At 40.8% G+C, this 16,361-nt stretch overlaps 2 pseudogenes; both read right to left on the reverse strand.

The window, feature by feature from the left end:
• Positions 1-1,431: 1,431 nt before the first annotated feature.
• LOC141496334 (all-trans-retinol 13,14-reductase-like) lies at positions 1,432-6,321 on the reverse strand (annotated as a pseudogene).
• Positions 6,322-6,480: 159 nt separating this feature from the next.
• LOC141497095 (all-trans-retinol 13,14-reductase-like) lies at positions 6,481-14,989 on the reverse strand (annotated as a pseudogene).
• Between the last annotated feature and the right edge of the window lie 1,372 nt (positions 14,990-16,361).

Below are 16,361 nucleotides of genomic sequence, written 5' to 3' on the forward strand. Positions count from 1 at the left end.
CTCTGCTCCTCAGTGGGAATGTCAAGAAGCTTGAGATAAACCATTATGGTAGGAAATGACCTTTCACCTTCATTGAAGCAGAACTGCCCAGGACCCTCCAAATACAGCCATTGATAATTCCTACCCATTGCCCCTCATCATGAGCATAGGTTTTCATCTTCTTATACACGAACTATCGCAATAACCTGATTGCCTCTCTGCCTCAGTCTCTCCCCAAATCAGTCCATTCTCTACTTGATCAATAAAGGAATTTTCTTAAAATAGCAGTCTGAGGATGTCTTGCCCCTACTTAAAAACTCCAATGGTTTCCTATTGTCCCCAAGTTGAAATAGATGATCACTCTTCACAATCTGACTCTTTCCTCCCCTTGGAGTCAGTCTTCATCCCTTCTTGCTTTTTTGCCAGTTGCTCCAATGCTCATCTCCATATCCTTGTCTCCATTTCCTGGCTTTCCTGATTTTGTTTTAGTTTTAGCTAAAATCCCACGTTCTTCAAAAACCCTTTCCTCATTCTCTTTAATGCTGATGCCTTCCTTCAGAGATGATTTCCAATATGTTTTTGTATATAACTTGTTTGGATATAAATATAAACAATAGACTGTGACCTCCCTGAGAGCAAGGACTGTTTTTGCATTTCTTTGTAAACCAGTTCCTAGCTCTATATTAAACACTTGTTGACCCAACTAGACTTGACCTTCATTTCAACATTTAAGTGCCTTCTATTGGATGCTCAGCACATGGAGAAACAAGAAGAATGAATATGTCTATAATGCTTTAGGAGTGCAAGAATTTTTCATCCCATAGACTTGTGAGATGGGGAAAGGTAAAAAAGAGATGGTCTCAGTCTTCATGATACTTATCACCTGATGCATAAGAATAAGAGAAAACTATGGATTATCCCATAAAATGCTTTGAAGACTCTATCCTACCCAATTCAATAATGGATCCCTATTCTTGATTTTTCAGAGGCTTTTAGGCTTTCCTCCAAGACCTCACTGTGGCCTCCCAAAGAGCAGCAATGGGGATAGAACTCAAACCCAGTGCCATGAAAAAGTAAGTCAAGAAGTCAAGAACTGATTCACCAATGATGAAGTAATGTCTGACTTATATTCATTTTTATTAGCAAATCAAGATCAAACCAGGTGCCTAAGAAAGGATAAGTGATCTTATAAATAATGCTAGAAATACCACCCCCAGTGTATCTGGAAGACCTTCATTTGACAACCATGATCAAACATTAAAAAACCCTCACCTTAAGGGTGACCTTGAAAATTAAATCAAAAATCTATAGATTGAGAAGGTACCACTTATAATAAGGCACAATACGGTAGCTGCTGGGATGCATTAGAAGTTGATTAATTCATGGATCTTATTCTCTAAGGCCCACTTAGATCCCAGGACTCTTTGTCACAGGGGGTCCACTTGGACTGTGCTAATTCACTCTCTTGGGCAGGGCTGCAGGGACCTGAAGCTGGATTTGTAGGAAGTTCAGGTGCAGGTTCCTCTGTAGGATGGTGCTGCTGCACAAGAGAGTCCCATGGACAGCCCCAAACAAACCACAGGTGAACATGTCCTGTCCTGAAAGGCAAAGCAAAACAAGATCATGGAAGGGTTGGGCTGAGCAAGGAGGGCAAGCCTGCTTCTCAGCCCATGAATTCAGAAGGCTGTGCCTCCTCAGCTCTGAGAAAAGAGGAAGGATCCCTGGGTCTAGACTATGCTCTGTTCCTACCTCCCTAGAAAATAATCCCTCTCCTTTCCTGGGGAAACCAATGAGAGTCTGGGCAAAACAGAGACTGCTGAGTGAAGATGCAGGGAAGACTCAGGGCTGGTCTAAGCAAACCATGCCAAGAATATAATGAATCTACCTAGAGCAAAGGTTTAAAGAGTGTTTGTGTGCTAGTGTGTATGCAATTTTATATTTATATATGTGTGTCTATGAATGTAGGAGCATATGAATATATACATAAATATATGTATAGTGTTAATTTTTTTATTAAAGAGTTTATTTATTTTGAGTTTTATCATTTTTCGCCCAATCTTACTTCTCTCCCCCCACCCCACCACAGAAAGCAATTTGTCAATCTTAACATTGTTTCCATGTTGTACATTGATCCAAATTGAGTGTGATGAGCAAGAAATTATTAGATTGTTAATTATTTCAATATAATTAATTTCTTTTGAAATCCTATGTTTTTTTTGTTTTATATATTTAAAAATAGAATTCTGAGCAGGGTCCCTAGACTTCACCAGATGACCAAACGGGTCCATGACATAAAAAGTGAAGAATCCCTGGTTTAGAGGCACCATGGGCAGACCTCCACCCTATGTTTCCCTCTCTTCCCTTCATTTTTTCCCCCTTCCTTAGGGTGCAAAAGTGGTACTGCATGGTTCACAGGACTGTAGAGGGAGAACCTGGTCAGGGATGAAGGACTTGAGGTTTTTATGGCATGGCAGAGACCGAAGGAATTATGGAAAATTCAAATTTTTAGCATCATGAGGCATCCTACCTGTTGGGATGGGATGGGACTCTGAACCCAAATTGTGGCCATTACATGGGATTGCAGACATCTGAGGTCATGGTCAGCCCCATAGGTCTATCCATGGGAGGTAGACAGGAACACTCTTGACTGAGTGGAGATTCTGCCAATATGTTCTCCACCAAAGAGGGTGAGGAAGGAGGTCACAGTATGGAAATCCAGTCAGAGGCCAGATTCTATCATCTCCATTTCCTCTCTCATCAATCTCTATCACTCCAACTTGAACCAAAGACTTCTGGCCAAGACAGCCATCTGAATGGGAAGTAGGATGCTCAGCTTTCCTTTGGGCTTCCTATGAGTGAAGTCCTGAAGTTTGCACAAGACTAAATGTTGTTGTTCAGTTGTGTCTGATTCTTGATGGCCCCAAATGGAGTTTTCTTGGCAAAGATAATGGTTTGCCAATTCCTTCTCAAGCTCATTTTATAAATGAGGAAACTGAGGCAAACATGGTGAAGTGACTTGCCCAGGGTCACATGGCTAGTCAGTGTCTGAGGTTAGATCTGAATTCATGAAGATGAGTCTTCCTGATTCCCAGCCCAGTGTTCTATCCAATGTGCCCCTAGGAAAGACTAAATAATAATCAAGAGTATAATAATCAAGAAAACTATGGCAAGTGACATCTTTCACCCCATAAAAGCAGAACAAGTCGGTCAGAAGGCTCCAAGCAATAGGAAAGGGGACCTCAAGCAAAGCAGAGCTTGAGTTCAGAGATGGGACCCATCATTCACAGAAGCCCAGAAGCAGTAACAGGGGAACACTCCTTTAAAAAAGTCTCAGAGTTGGACCCTTGGAAACACCAAAGTGTTATAGCAGGCAGTGACTAGCATGGGGGCCCAGTGCTCAGGTAGGGCCATCCCTGGCCCCCAGCTCTGATGCTCTTTACATTCTGTCCAGAAACTCTAGAGAGGGTCCTGAATACCCATGCTCTGAACTTAAGTGATTTGGATTAGGGGGGGTGGTCTTAACCCTGAGATAGGGAGTCAGTGCAAGAACCCAGGGGGACCCCAACCAGATTTCACCAGAAAGGGCAGCAAATAGCATAGTCTTGGCATAAAACCCCAATTCAGAAATAAAAGTTGGACAGATTAACGAATCAAAGAACCCCCAACTAATATCACCAGTTATTCCAAATCTAACTCTATGACAACATCAAGAAAAGGAAAAAAATCGATTTTTTCATGAAGACTTCATGTAGGCTTAGAAGAAATGAAGCAAGGAATTTTTTTCAAATGAAATGACAGTTCTGGAGAAAAGAATTAGAGAGAGAATGCATAACTCAGAAGAGAAAGGATTAAATCTTCCCCATGAAATGACCTTCCTGAAAACTAGAAAATACCAAAGAGAAATCAGTAACTCCATGAGACAGCAAGAAATGGTAGAATAAAACCAAAAGACTAAAAAAAGGAAATATAAACTATCCACTATCAAAAACAACTGACTGGGGAAACAGGTTGAAAACATAATTTAAGAATCATTGAACTCCCTATAAATCAATACTACTACTACAACAATCTGTCAGGTAAGTCAGAGCCAAGGAAGTCTATGATTATACTCCTCTCATCCCTAGGTATCTATTTCCTCTCTGGATCATACACTTCTGCCCTGAGACAGGGAGAAAGATGGTAAGGTTGGCCTCTTTCTCTATCATACACTTCTGTTATCCACCTATCCCCTCTTCCCTCCAAATATCTGTTCATTACAGTACCTTTCCATTCAACTGAGGATAAAATTTCATCAAAATAGACATGGAAACATCCACAAAGGGGTCCTTCAGAGTCCCATAGTCACTTCCCCTCTTACCCTGGGGCTTGTCTTGCCAATTCTCAAACCACTTCTACTGGGCAGGCAGCATCATATTCAATGTTGACTGGTCTGAGAAGACAAGGCTATGGTCATTCTATCTGGCCCTAGTCCTGGTCCTCTGTCTTTCCTTCCCCTTTTCCGTGATCTCTGCCTCACCTGGGAATCTGTCCTTCCATGTTGGGTCTTTGACTGATGCTGAGACGATAAAGAAAAAGGGAATGTATGCTACGGCTTGGTCTCTAGAGAGGGACAGGTATCTTCCATTCTGTGGGGAGGGAAGATGAGATCAGCCACATGATGTTCCTTTATAGCATGACTCAATGAAATCTTAATGAAAGAGTCCTACCCTCTGAGGTGTTGTCTTATCCCTCTCACAATAAGGCAACAAGAATCATTCTCCCCAAATAGAACAATTTAGCAAAAGAGGATCCTGAGACTCCTTGGATCCAAAAAAGTTGCCAGAGACAAATGATCCTGACAACTAAGGAATAAAAGAAGCTGGCTTAGAAGATGTCTTCTTCCCATAGAAGAGAAAAAAAATACAGGAGTTTCCAGATGAACTTCCTGACCTTAGAGAAGATGAGTGATCAACTGGTTATGGAAAATCCAAGCCTGTGAGTCATTTTGTGACCCCTTTCTTGACAGCTTTTAGGAAAGAGGAGGAAGACTAAGGGTTACCCACCAATCCCAACTCTCCTTCTTTAGGGAATCCTCTCTTGAGAAGTATAGAGGCTTAATAAGATACCAACAATGTAGGATCTACTATCTTTCCAGGTCATTGTCTTATGCCTTGTCCAAGTCTGCATCAAAGCAGACAAAATAGTTATTGGCTTCCAGACCCAGGTCACTCTAGAGCCCAGGAGGCAGATGAAGATACAAAGTGTAGACAGATCATGCTACACCAAAAGATCCAAGTGACCTCAGGATCCAGATCCAGATTGGCATTTTTGTGCCTATAGATGGGGTTGGCCAGAATCATTGATCTCAGAGGAGCCTACTTAGTGATTGAAATTTACCCAACTGTTCTGTAGGGCATCATGTTGGACACCCTCGCTCCCTCTTCTGAATGGATCGGACTATCATTCCGTGTTAACCCAGCAGACTCCTCTCTCTTTCCACTCTTCTTCTGCACCCCTCCTTCACTGTCCCTTCCCCAGCTTGGACTATGCCAGAATCCATCTGGGCCAGAGCTGTCACTGGGAAGAAAACTCAACTATCTGCCAGGTAGTCCATAAGCCTTAACTCCCAAATTAGGAGATCAGTCAAGTCTTAAGCATTTAGTAAGTGGTTTCCCTGTGTCAGTCACTGGCGCTAAGCCCTAGGGCTACAGAGAAAGGCTTCCAGGAGCTCTCAGTCTAGTGGAGAAAGAGCACGCAGACAACTAGGTGCAAACAAAGAGCTACAGAGGAAATTGGAAATAATCACCAAAGGGCAGACACCATCATTAAGGGGACTGGAAAAAGTTCACCTGGTGCCCTCCCCTGATTTTCACCCTTGGACCCTCCCTCCAAAGGATATCCAGGGCCCATCTCATGACCTGGATTCAATTCAAGTAATTACCTGTGTTGATTCTGGAGGGATGGAAGACCAGCAGACCTTCCCAGCTGCTCTGCTGCTGCACCCTCCGCCAACCCCACGGTTGTCTGACTTACATACAGAATTAAAAGACCCTTGGCACTTGCCATCTGCTCTGCTCAGGAGTCTGAGGAGGTCCAGAGCTTTTCTTGTCTTTTATAGATCAGAGTGTGAGCTTCCTGAGAGCTGGGATGTCAAACTTTTTCTCTTTTCATCCCTAGTAAGGCCACATAGTAATTTTCTAATAAATGTTTTTTCCTATCCAGTCATTCATTTTCCTAGGGGAGCTACTAGCAAAGACAACACCAAAGAAACAAGGGCATTTCTTCCTAAAAGTACAGAGCTGAAGAAGAATTTTTCCATGACCTTTGTAGAATGTACAATTTCTCCACCTGTCCTGGTCCCATGGCTGTTAACCTCCTACAAGATAAAAGGACTTGAGAAAGATCTTCTCTCCAAGTCATCAGGTAAATGGGACCATTCTTTTAGCAAAAGGAAAAGGGGCTTCAATGTAAAAATGACAATGTACCAGGGTATTTCTAAAGCTTATATCAGTGCCTGGCTCTTCATTGGCTGACTATCAAAAGGTCTGAAGAGGCAGAGGGAATGCCAGACCACGGGTCAAGAGGTTAGAGATTCGCAGATGAGAGAAATTTACTCAGCAGAAAATACTTCAGCTAAGCAAGAGATAAAATATTCTTCCTAACAAGGAAGCTATGTTAAGAGAATGATGTGTGCCATCAGGTGAGAGACCATCTGGGAAGGTTAGAGAAGGATAAGAAAGTGGTCAATGGGCATCCTCTCCTGAGACATAGGCCAGTGGCTATTTCTCAACTGGATATTAATAAGATACAAATCTGCTGTCTTTCCAGATCAAGTATCCAGGATAGGATGGAGAACCTCCTAAAACACACTAGGTAGTCACCATCTGGGGTCTATGTGATACACACAAACACACACACACACACACACACACACACACACACACTCCCTCATTTACTCATATGTTTATATAATATAAATTACAGTTATAATCTATTTTATACTATACTATACCTTGGTATACTATAACATAACATAACATAACATGACATGACATGACATGACATGACATGACGTGATGTGACGTGATGTGACGTGATGTGATGTGATATGATATGATATAATAAACATAAGATATTATAATTTAACATAAATTACTATTATAATATATTTCATAATGTATGTATATTTTTACATATAAATATGTACTATATTAGAGAATATATGTAATATATTTTATTTGTGTATTTATTTATAATACATGTGATAGAATATTTATCTATATTTATTTGCCTTAAATCCTTTTCAGGTTGAAGATTTTACCATCAATGAGGTAGCTGACCTTGATACTGTATTAATCCTCAGTAAAGGCATTTGATAACACCATGCAAAAAATCAGGGGAGCAAGGACACATCCTTGTTTCGCTCCATTGGTGAAAGGGAAAGTGCTAGATATAAATACTATGTTTTATATGTTATGTTATAGTATTATTATTATCTATTTAGATATTTCTATCTATATAAATTTCTCAAGAATAGGAATGCTTTCATTTTCTGTACTTCTATTCCCAGTGCTTAACTCTATTCTTTCTATCTGTAGAACAAATGTCCTATTTAGGGGCTTTCCTCCCTGCTCACACAACACAAATCAGAATTAACTAAACCAGAAATCAAGAGTATACAAAAAATACAATAAGAACTCAATGAGAGGATCTAAGAAGTATTTCCCAGGGAGATCCTCATGAACTATTAGGAGCCTCAAGGTCAGAGGAAAATTGTGGAAAGAACCATAGAACAGAGATTGCAGGTACCTTGGTGATCAGTTCATCTAACCCAATCTGGTTATGGTTGAGGAAGCTTAGGTCAAGCAAGGGTTTGACATTTCTGAGGTGCCACCTCACACCTCTCAGATTGGTCAATATGACTAGAAGGAAAAATGATGCATTGTTGGTGGAGTTGTGAACTGCTCCAACCTTTCTGGTGTACAATTTGGAATTATGCCCAAAGGTCAATAAAAATGTACAAATTCTTTGATCCAGTAATACCACTACTGGGTCTGTATCCTGAAGAAATCATGAAAAAGGATAAAAATCCCACAAGTACAAAAATATTCATAGCAGTTATTTTTATAGGGCCAAAGAATTGGAAACTGAGGGGATGCCCATCAATTGGAAAATGACTGAACAAACTGTGGTATATGTATGTGATGGAACTCTATTGTTCTATAAGATATCATGAGGGATGGGGCAGCTAGGTGGTGCAGTGGATAGAGCACAGACCTTGAAGTCAGGAGCACCTGGGTTCAAATCTGACCTCAGACACTTAATAATTACCTAGCCGTGTGGCCTTGGGCAAGCCACTTAACCCCATTGCCTTGAAAAATCTAAAAAAAAACAAACAGACAAACAAACAAACAAAAAGATATCATGAGGGATGGGACTTCAGAAAAGACTGGAAAGATCTACATGAACTGATGTTGATGAAATGAGCAGAACCAGAAGAACATTCTACACATGAATAGCAACATGGGGTGATGATCAACCATGATGGACTTGTTCATTTCAGCAGTATGATAATCAAAGACAATTTTAAAAGACTTGTGATGGAAAATGCCATCCAGAGAAGGAACTGGGAGGTTTAAATGAAGACCAAAGCTAATTATCTTCAATTTTTAAAAATTATATTATTATATCATTTTTTCTCTCTGTTTTCTTTCTTCTGTTTAAATCTGATTCTTCTCTCACAACATGATCAATATGGAAAAAAGAAAAAGGGTTTTACCTGTCCAAGTGGCAAACAGAAGTCAACCCATGTTCTGACTTCATGTCATGGATTTCTTTCCATAGGACCATGATAGAAGTTTAAAAGATGGATATGCAAAAGGAAAGGAAGAGCTTAATGTGAGAAGGAATCAATGAACAAAGAAGGGAATGAGAAAGACCAGGAAAATGAATTTTGAGGGTGCTAGGAATAAGGCTATGGGAAAGGAAAGCCTCCATCCAATTCCTAGGCTTCAACCAAACCTTGTCACTATCCCAACCTGGGAATTTCAGCTATCTCTGGGGCAATGGGAGAGTTCTCCCTCAAGTTTGGAATGAGGTCTCACCTAAAGATGTTAGCCAAATTAAAGAGTATATGGAGGGGAAGGAACTTCTATGGTTGAGAGTGACAAATAACCACAAGGCTACTGGGTACAGAGGAGTTGAGAGACCAGAAGAATAGGTCTTCCCACATTTCAACGTAAAGAGACTACTATGACATTTTGAGGCAGGGAACAAGGGAAAACATTTCCCAAAGACTAGAATGACTACTCAAAAATGTTGTAGCTGTTCTGAAAAGAAAGAAAAGGACTAGGAACTTTTACCAAATAAACAGCAGGCTCTCTCAGGAAGGAAGGATTCATAGCTATTAAATATCTTGCCTTGAAGATCACAATGGGAGAGAACATATTCTTGGCCCTTCTTCACACTGACACCTGCAACAAAGAGGAGACTGGGTGAGGTCTGGATAGCACAGAAATCTTCCCAGAACAGAATGGAAGTTCTGAGTAGGATCCCCTTGGAGATCCATGTGCTTACCCAGAGGAGTGTTAACTTGCGAGTGATGAACTAATCAGAGGGAGAGAAGATGGTTTTGGCTTCGATACTGAAGCCAAGAGCTTCTCTGTGGACGTTAGCAGAATAACTTACTACAGAGAAACCTTCAGTAACTATTTCATCAATGAAGAACTAAGTAGAACTCTACTCTCAGATGTGTCCCCTCAAAGTCATCTCACCTTGGCTGCAGGTCCCAACATTTATCCCTATGTGGTGGCTAACTCTGCCTCCCATCACTTGCACCTTGGAGCCTCTATCCAATCTTCCTTCCTTGCCTCACTTTCCTGAGATTGCCCCCTCTCCCCCATTCTCATGATGGGACCTCATTTCTCACTACAGACTCTTCCAGCAGAATCCACCAGCACACTCTCCACTGGGGTCCTAGTAAGGCCTGCACCCCAGCCAACTGAATCACTGGACTAATATAAAAAGGGATTTCACTGGCACATTCCCAAGGAGAAAATGCCCCTTCCAGAACGTGGTTGATTAGTATGGCACGCATAGAGAAACTGGCATTCTTTAGGAGAACACCTGTGGGAGAAAAGCTAGGTGAGTCTTTTAGTCTTGACCCTCACACTTTACAGGCCAGGAAAATAATCCTAACTTCCTCATTTTACCAATAGCATCAGAATCTCCCCCAATCCCTAATCTATCAGGGAGCCTTTCACTAACCAAACCCGGAAACTTTAATAATCTCTGGGACAATGAAAGAGTTCTCCCCAAGACTGGAATGAGGTCACAGGTAAAGATGACAGCCACATTTCATAGACCATCAAGAGCTGCAGAGCATGGAGGCAAGGAAAATTCTGTGGTGGAGAGTGACAAATGACTAGCCTTCTTGATCCCAGACTCCTAAACATCACAGATATAAACCACTCTCCACCCATGTTCAGCCATGTAAGGAGAGTCAAGACACCAGCAAGCTATCCATGCAGGACATCCCCCCTCCCTCACCCCTGGCCCCCCTTATCCCTAGCATCTTCAGAATCCAGAGTCCATGCCACAGGTGAAATAGATGTAACTGAGCACAGTTTTGAGTTCCTGGGAGGCAAACAGCTGGCTGCGCACCTTTATCTAAGCTTTAGGTGGCTGCTCTCAGGAAAGGGGAGAAAAGGGCCAGCACTCCATACTTATCCAGCAGCCTCACCACTGGCAGAGGGATGATCTTCAACAGGACCAGATGAAGAATTGCTTTTTGCTACCTCTTGGGAAAGAAAGGAACCCAGGGAGACAGAAGTGACCACCTCCTGGCCCCTGCCAGCCAAAGAGACCCCAGTGACAAGGGCCAGATGTCAAACACTAAACTGTCTGGGGGCAAAGAATAGCCTGAATGTAAAGGGGTGTCCCTCCTAAGCAGTTCTTAGAAAGAAATATCTTCATTTTGGACATTTGACTACATTGATCCGAAACTTTGTTAGAACCAGGGTTGTTCCCAGGAGAACCCTGTGACCTGAATCCTGACCTGCTCTACTCAGGATAAAATTGGGGAGTGAAGAATGTTTGGTCTAGGGTTTTACCATCATAACTTGGGGTTTCTTTTCCCTTCATGGCCCTAAGCCCTCAGACTGTGTTCTCTCTCTCTCTCTCTCTCTCTCTCTCTCTCTCTCTCTCTCTCTCTCTCTCTCTCTCTCTCTCTCTCTCTCATTGCACACAGACCACAGAAGATTCACTCCTTGCTACCCTATTCAATACTCTCAACCTATTCTGAACTTCCTGTCCTCCATCAGATCTCGGTTGCCCTTACCCCCTTTCTTCAGGACCCTGTGGAGTGACAGAAGCTGATCTAATAAACTAGCACCTACTAAGGTTTGGTTTATAGGAATAATTTTTATATGGCACTGACTATGTGATGTGACAATCTTGTGAATTAGGTGCTATTTTACAGAGAAGGAAACTGAAGCAGAAAGCTGTTAAGTAACTTGCTAAGTGCTCCCAGATCATGTCTTACTGGGAGCCCCAGTCTTGTAAAGAAGGAAATACTTGAGGCAAAGGCCTATGAGGGTCCCAGGGAGAAGCAGGTGAGGTTGGGACTGGTGTCACTGTTCAGTCTTCATCCTCCTCTGGGAGTAAATGTTGACCCTTCCTGGGCATCCTCCCAAGTAAGCCCAGGCTAATCTTCACCATCTTTATGTCCTTGTCAATGGTGGCTTCTTCATTAGGAAACTTTGTCCATGAGATCTCACCAGGATGTCAAAGGGGGAGTCCAAGGGAGCCAGTTCAACTGTCCCTTCATGATCTGGTCTATGGCAATGTGGCTAAGGTTGCCCTTATTCACCTGTCCTCCATGGTAGATTCCTGTCAAACGGTAATAGGATGACCTCCTCCAAGGAGCAGAAAAAAAGCAATAATCTCCAAAAGATGAGGCAGCTAGGCAGTGCAATAGATAGGGTCCTGGCCCTCATGTTAGGAAGAACTGATATATGATCTGGTCTCAAACACTTTGTAGTCATGTAACAAATCACTTAGCCTTTGTCTGCCTCAGTTTCCTTAACTGTAAAATGGGAAGAATAAAAACCACCCAAATTGTTGTGAGGATCAAATGAGCTCATATTTATAATGCACTTAGTACAGTATCTAGCACAAAGTAGTGTTTGTTTGTTTCTTTCCCCCCTACAGTTGGAAGCTCTCAAACCTTTCTTCATATAGATTAATCCTATGCTCAGTCTGGCAAATCCCTGGTTGACAACTGCAATGACAACTCCCCCTATTTTTTTAGCAAACTTGTCTTTCTCTTTGAACTTTATATTGTGAACAAAAGTACAGAGAATTCTTGGTCACCAGAAGCAAAAAAGGAACTTAGGAAGGAGAGGAACTTGCTAAACAAATGGGGATTCCCAGTGTCCACTGAGGTCTTTGTCTCTCCACTTAAATTTCTCTTAATTCACAATTTAAACTGTCTGGTACCATTATAGTGCCCTGCTGTCCTCCATCATTACTAGAGCCCTCTAGTCCTTAGCATTTTACTGAAGCCGGTTTCTTCCCAAGTCATCAAGTTTCCTCCTTGTCATTTTGCTTGACTTTGTCACTGTGGATTATTATCTTCTTCTTGATATTCTCTTTTCTCTAGGTTTTTATGACATGACTCTCTCCTGTTTCTTTTCCTTCCTACCTAAGTACTTCTTTTCAGGCTTCTTTGTTGGAACTTCATCCATGTAACACTCACTAGCCATGGGTGTCCTTCAAGGTTCTGTCCTACGTCTTCCCTTCCCTTCCATATACATACATAAATACATATTTTATATATATATACATATTATATATATATATATATATGTTACCAAATTATATCATGTTTATACCTTTCCTACTATTGAACCAATTTCTGGTATTGATGCAACCTGACCATAAATTATCATTTTTCTGATATTATTGTTGTAGCTTCTTGGCTAATATTTCACTTAAAATATTTATGTCATGTTTCATTAGAGAAATTTATGTTTTCTTTCTGTTTTGACTCTCTTTGTTTTAGGCATCAAGACTATATTTGTATCACAGAAAAGATTGGTAGGATTCTCCTTTTTCTATTTTTGCAAGCAGTTTGTGAAATAATAAAATTCATTATTCTTTGAATGTTTGAAAGTAGCTGCCTATAAATTCATCTCTTCCTTATCTTTTTTACCCTTTTGTGGGTTCATTTATGACTCATTCAATTTATTTTTCTGACACTGAGTTATTTAAATTTGCTATTTCTTATTCTACTAATCTGGGCTTTCATATTTTTGTAAATATTCACCCATCTCAGTTACGATTTTTATTGGCATAGAGTTGAGCAAAAGTTTTCAATATAGTATAAATAATAGCTAGGATCCATATAGCACTTTAAGGTTTGTAAAACACTTTACAAATATTACCTTATTTTATTCTCATGATAATTCTGATGAGTGCTTTTATTACTCCCATTTTACTTAGAAAATTAGAGTATACAGAGGTTTAGTGATCTGCCTTGAATCAAATAGGAAGGGTCTGAGTCTGGATTTGAATTCAAGTCTTCCTGTCCAGTGCTCCATTTTTTGTGAATTCTTCTTTTTAATTTTTCATGTAGATAATTGTTTTTCTTTTTCTTTAAGAAAAACTCAAATTAGCCTAAAATATCACATTTTTTTAGAAAAAATCCAGCCCAAATTTTATCTATTTATTCAATTCTTTTTTGGTTTTGGATCACTTGTTTCTATAAATTATTTTTACAAAGTTTCTATTTTTTTGAAAGTTAGACTTACCTATCTTGCCCCATGGCATTAGGCACTCATGGCTCCAATCCTACTACTAATAAGAATGAGAGCTTTAGCCTACTCCATTTCTAACATGGGCCAGTTTATTCCACCATAGACAGCCTTATACTCCAACAAAATTCTTAACCTTCTTGCTGACTCTTGTGTGCTCACCATAATGGTTCTGTATTTACTATGGACACCCAATTAACATCGCAAAACTCCTGAACTCAACCACCCATCCTAGCTTCGCCAGAGGAAGAGATTTAAGTGGTATACTACTACACCTAGTTAATCTGAGGTTGAGGGTTGAATTTATTGTCTTTCCAGTTTTTTGTCACAATTAATTGATTTTTTTTCTTTTGTTAAAAATGGTGAGAAATATGTTGTTTCTGTGATATTTTTTAACTCACCAATTCTTTAGGATTAAGTTAATTGGCTTTAAATTATTTTTAATCATTTCTCCAATGATTCTTTATTGAATTAATTTTCTTGAATTGTAGTCAATAAGAATGTATTGAATGGGGCAGCTAGGTGGCACAGTAGATAAAGCACCAGCCCTGGAGTCAGGAGTACCTGGGTTCAAATCCGGTCTCAGACATTTAATCATTACCTAGCTGTGTGGCCTTGGGCAAGCCACTTAACCCCATTTGCCTTGCAAAAAAAAGACCTAAAAAAATGGGGCGGCTAGGTGGTGCAGTGGATAGAACACTGGCTCTGGAGTTGGGAGTACCTGAGTTCAAATCTGACCTCAGACACTTAATCATTACCTAGCTGTGTGGCCTTGGGCAAGCCACTTAACCCTGTTTGCCTTGCAAAAACCTTAAAAAAAAGAATGTATTGAATATAGCTGCTTTTCTGCATTTGTTTGTGAAGTTTTTAAGACCTGATACATTGTCAATATTTATAGAGATGCCATCCATAGGTGAGAATATGTATGCTCCTTCTATTCCCATTCAATAATCTCCAGAAATCCATAATTTTCTAAAATTCTTTGTAGTTCCTTATTTCTTGATAATTTCTTGACTAGATTTGTCTAACTCTGAAAAGGATGTGTTGATTATCTCTACTATTTTAGTTTTTCTCTTTATATCTCCTTCTGCCCAAACTTTACCTGTGTCAAATTCTAGGCCATTCTGTTTAAAAGTGTGACTATTATCACCAGCTTTGGCATGTTGCCCCAGCACCAGGACTCCTTTCTCAGCTTTGATCGGGAAAGCTATTACCATTAGATCTCCAAATCCCAACTGTCAATAACCACTGCATCCAATTGGGCTGGCACTTGGCCGATAGACAAAGCTGTAACACAAGGACAGAAGAGAGGGAGTCAGCATTTCAGGTGATCAAGAAAACAAAATGAGAGTCTCTGGCCCCATATAATATGAAAAGCCACACTACCTATATTGACATCTCTTTTCAAAAGAAATGTCATTGGATAAAGCACCAGCCCTGGAGTCAGGAGTAACTGGGTTCAAATCCAGTCTCAGACACTTAATAATTACCTAGCTGTTTGGCCTTGGGCAAGCCACTTAACCCCATTTGCCTTGCAAAAAAACTAAAAAAAAAATGTCATTAGAAGAGGTGTAGCTTATTCCAGAAGAAATTGTTTTCCTATCTACAAAGCAAAACCTGAATGAATAGACCAGACTGAGTTGGGAAATGCAAAAGTGACTTTAAAACTTGGAGCCCCAAGCAATAATACCATCACATGATGGACCAGAAATCAACAAAGGAGAAGGAAAGAAGGTATAATTCAGTGACTTGCACATACTAGGCAATGAAAAAATATTTGTGATATAGAATAAGCATAACTGATATGTGATGATTGTCCCTTAATAAAGACTGCTGATAATAGCTGGGTGCCCAGGCAAGCCTGGTGGGAAACTGTTAAAGGAAATCAGATAAGAACTTCATCAATACTGTGGTATCAATTCTTGACCCTTTATTATATTAGTTATTGCAACTTCAGAAATTAGGAACATGAGTCAGAAGTACATTCCAAGGACCAAGGACAGGGGTCAGATTGTACCTGTTCTCCCAGAAACTTTCTAAATTATGACAGCGTTATACAGGTAAGGAAACTGAGGCTCAGAGAAGGGATTCAAACCTGCAACCCTCAGGACACCAGAAGTAGCACTTTAGTTGCACTCTTATCTACATCTCTCCTACTACATATCTGTTTGCCCCAGCACATCTTGCTTAAGGTCTCTCCTCCAAGGGTCCCAGTCAGCCACCAGTGCCGTTGGTGGCCTCCTCATATCCTTTTCAAAAGGGTTCAGGCCAGCACCACCCAGAACAAGTCTCCAGACCCCGGTCAGTCGCAGCATGACCCCCACCACCAGAACCAGTGCTGTCCGCAGCCACACAATGCTTGTTGCCTCCAGTATAGTACTTGGTGGAAGGAAGACAAACACTTCAAGGCTTATTCAGACCTACAATGAAACAGAACCAGTATATAAAGGAACTCCAGTATGTTGCCCACCCCACCTCACCCATGGGTGCAGTGTCAGAGCAGGCATTGTCTGGTGACTGCTTAAGCCATCTGTCAGCCCCCCCCCCCAATGCTCACTTCCTCCCTGCATCTTGCCTTCCCCACCTAAA

This window comes from Macrotis lagotis, chromosome 1 (genome assembly GCF_037893015.1).
Source record: "Macrotis lagotis isolate mMagLag1 chromosome 1, bilby.v1.9.chrom.fasta, whole genome shotgun sequence".
NCBI classification, from domain to species: Eukaryota; Metazoa; Chordata; class Mammalia; order Peramelemorphia; family Peramelidae; genus Macrotis; species Macrotis lagotis.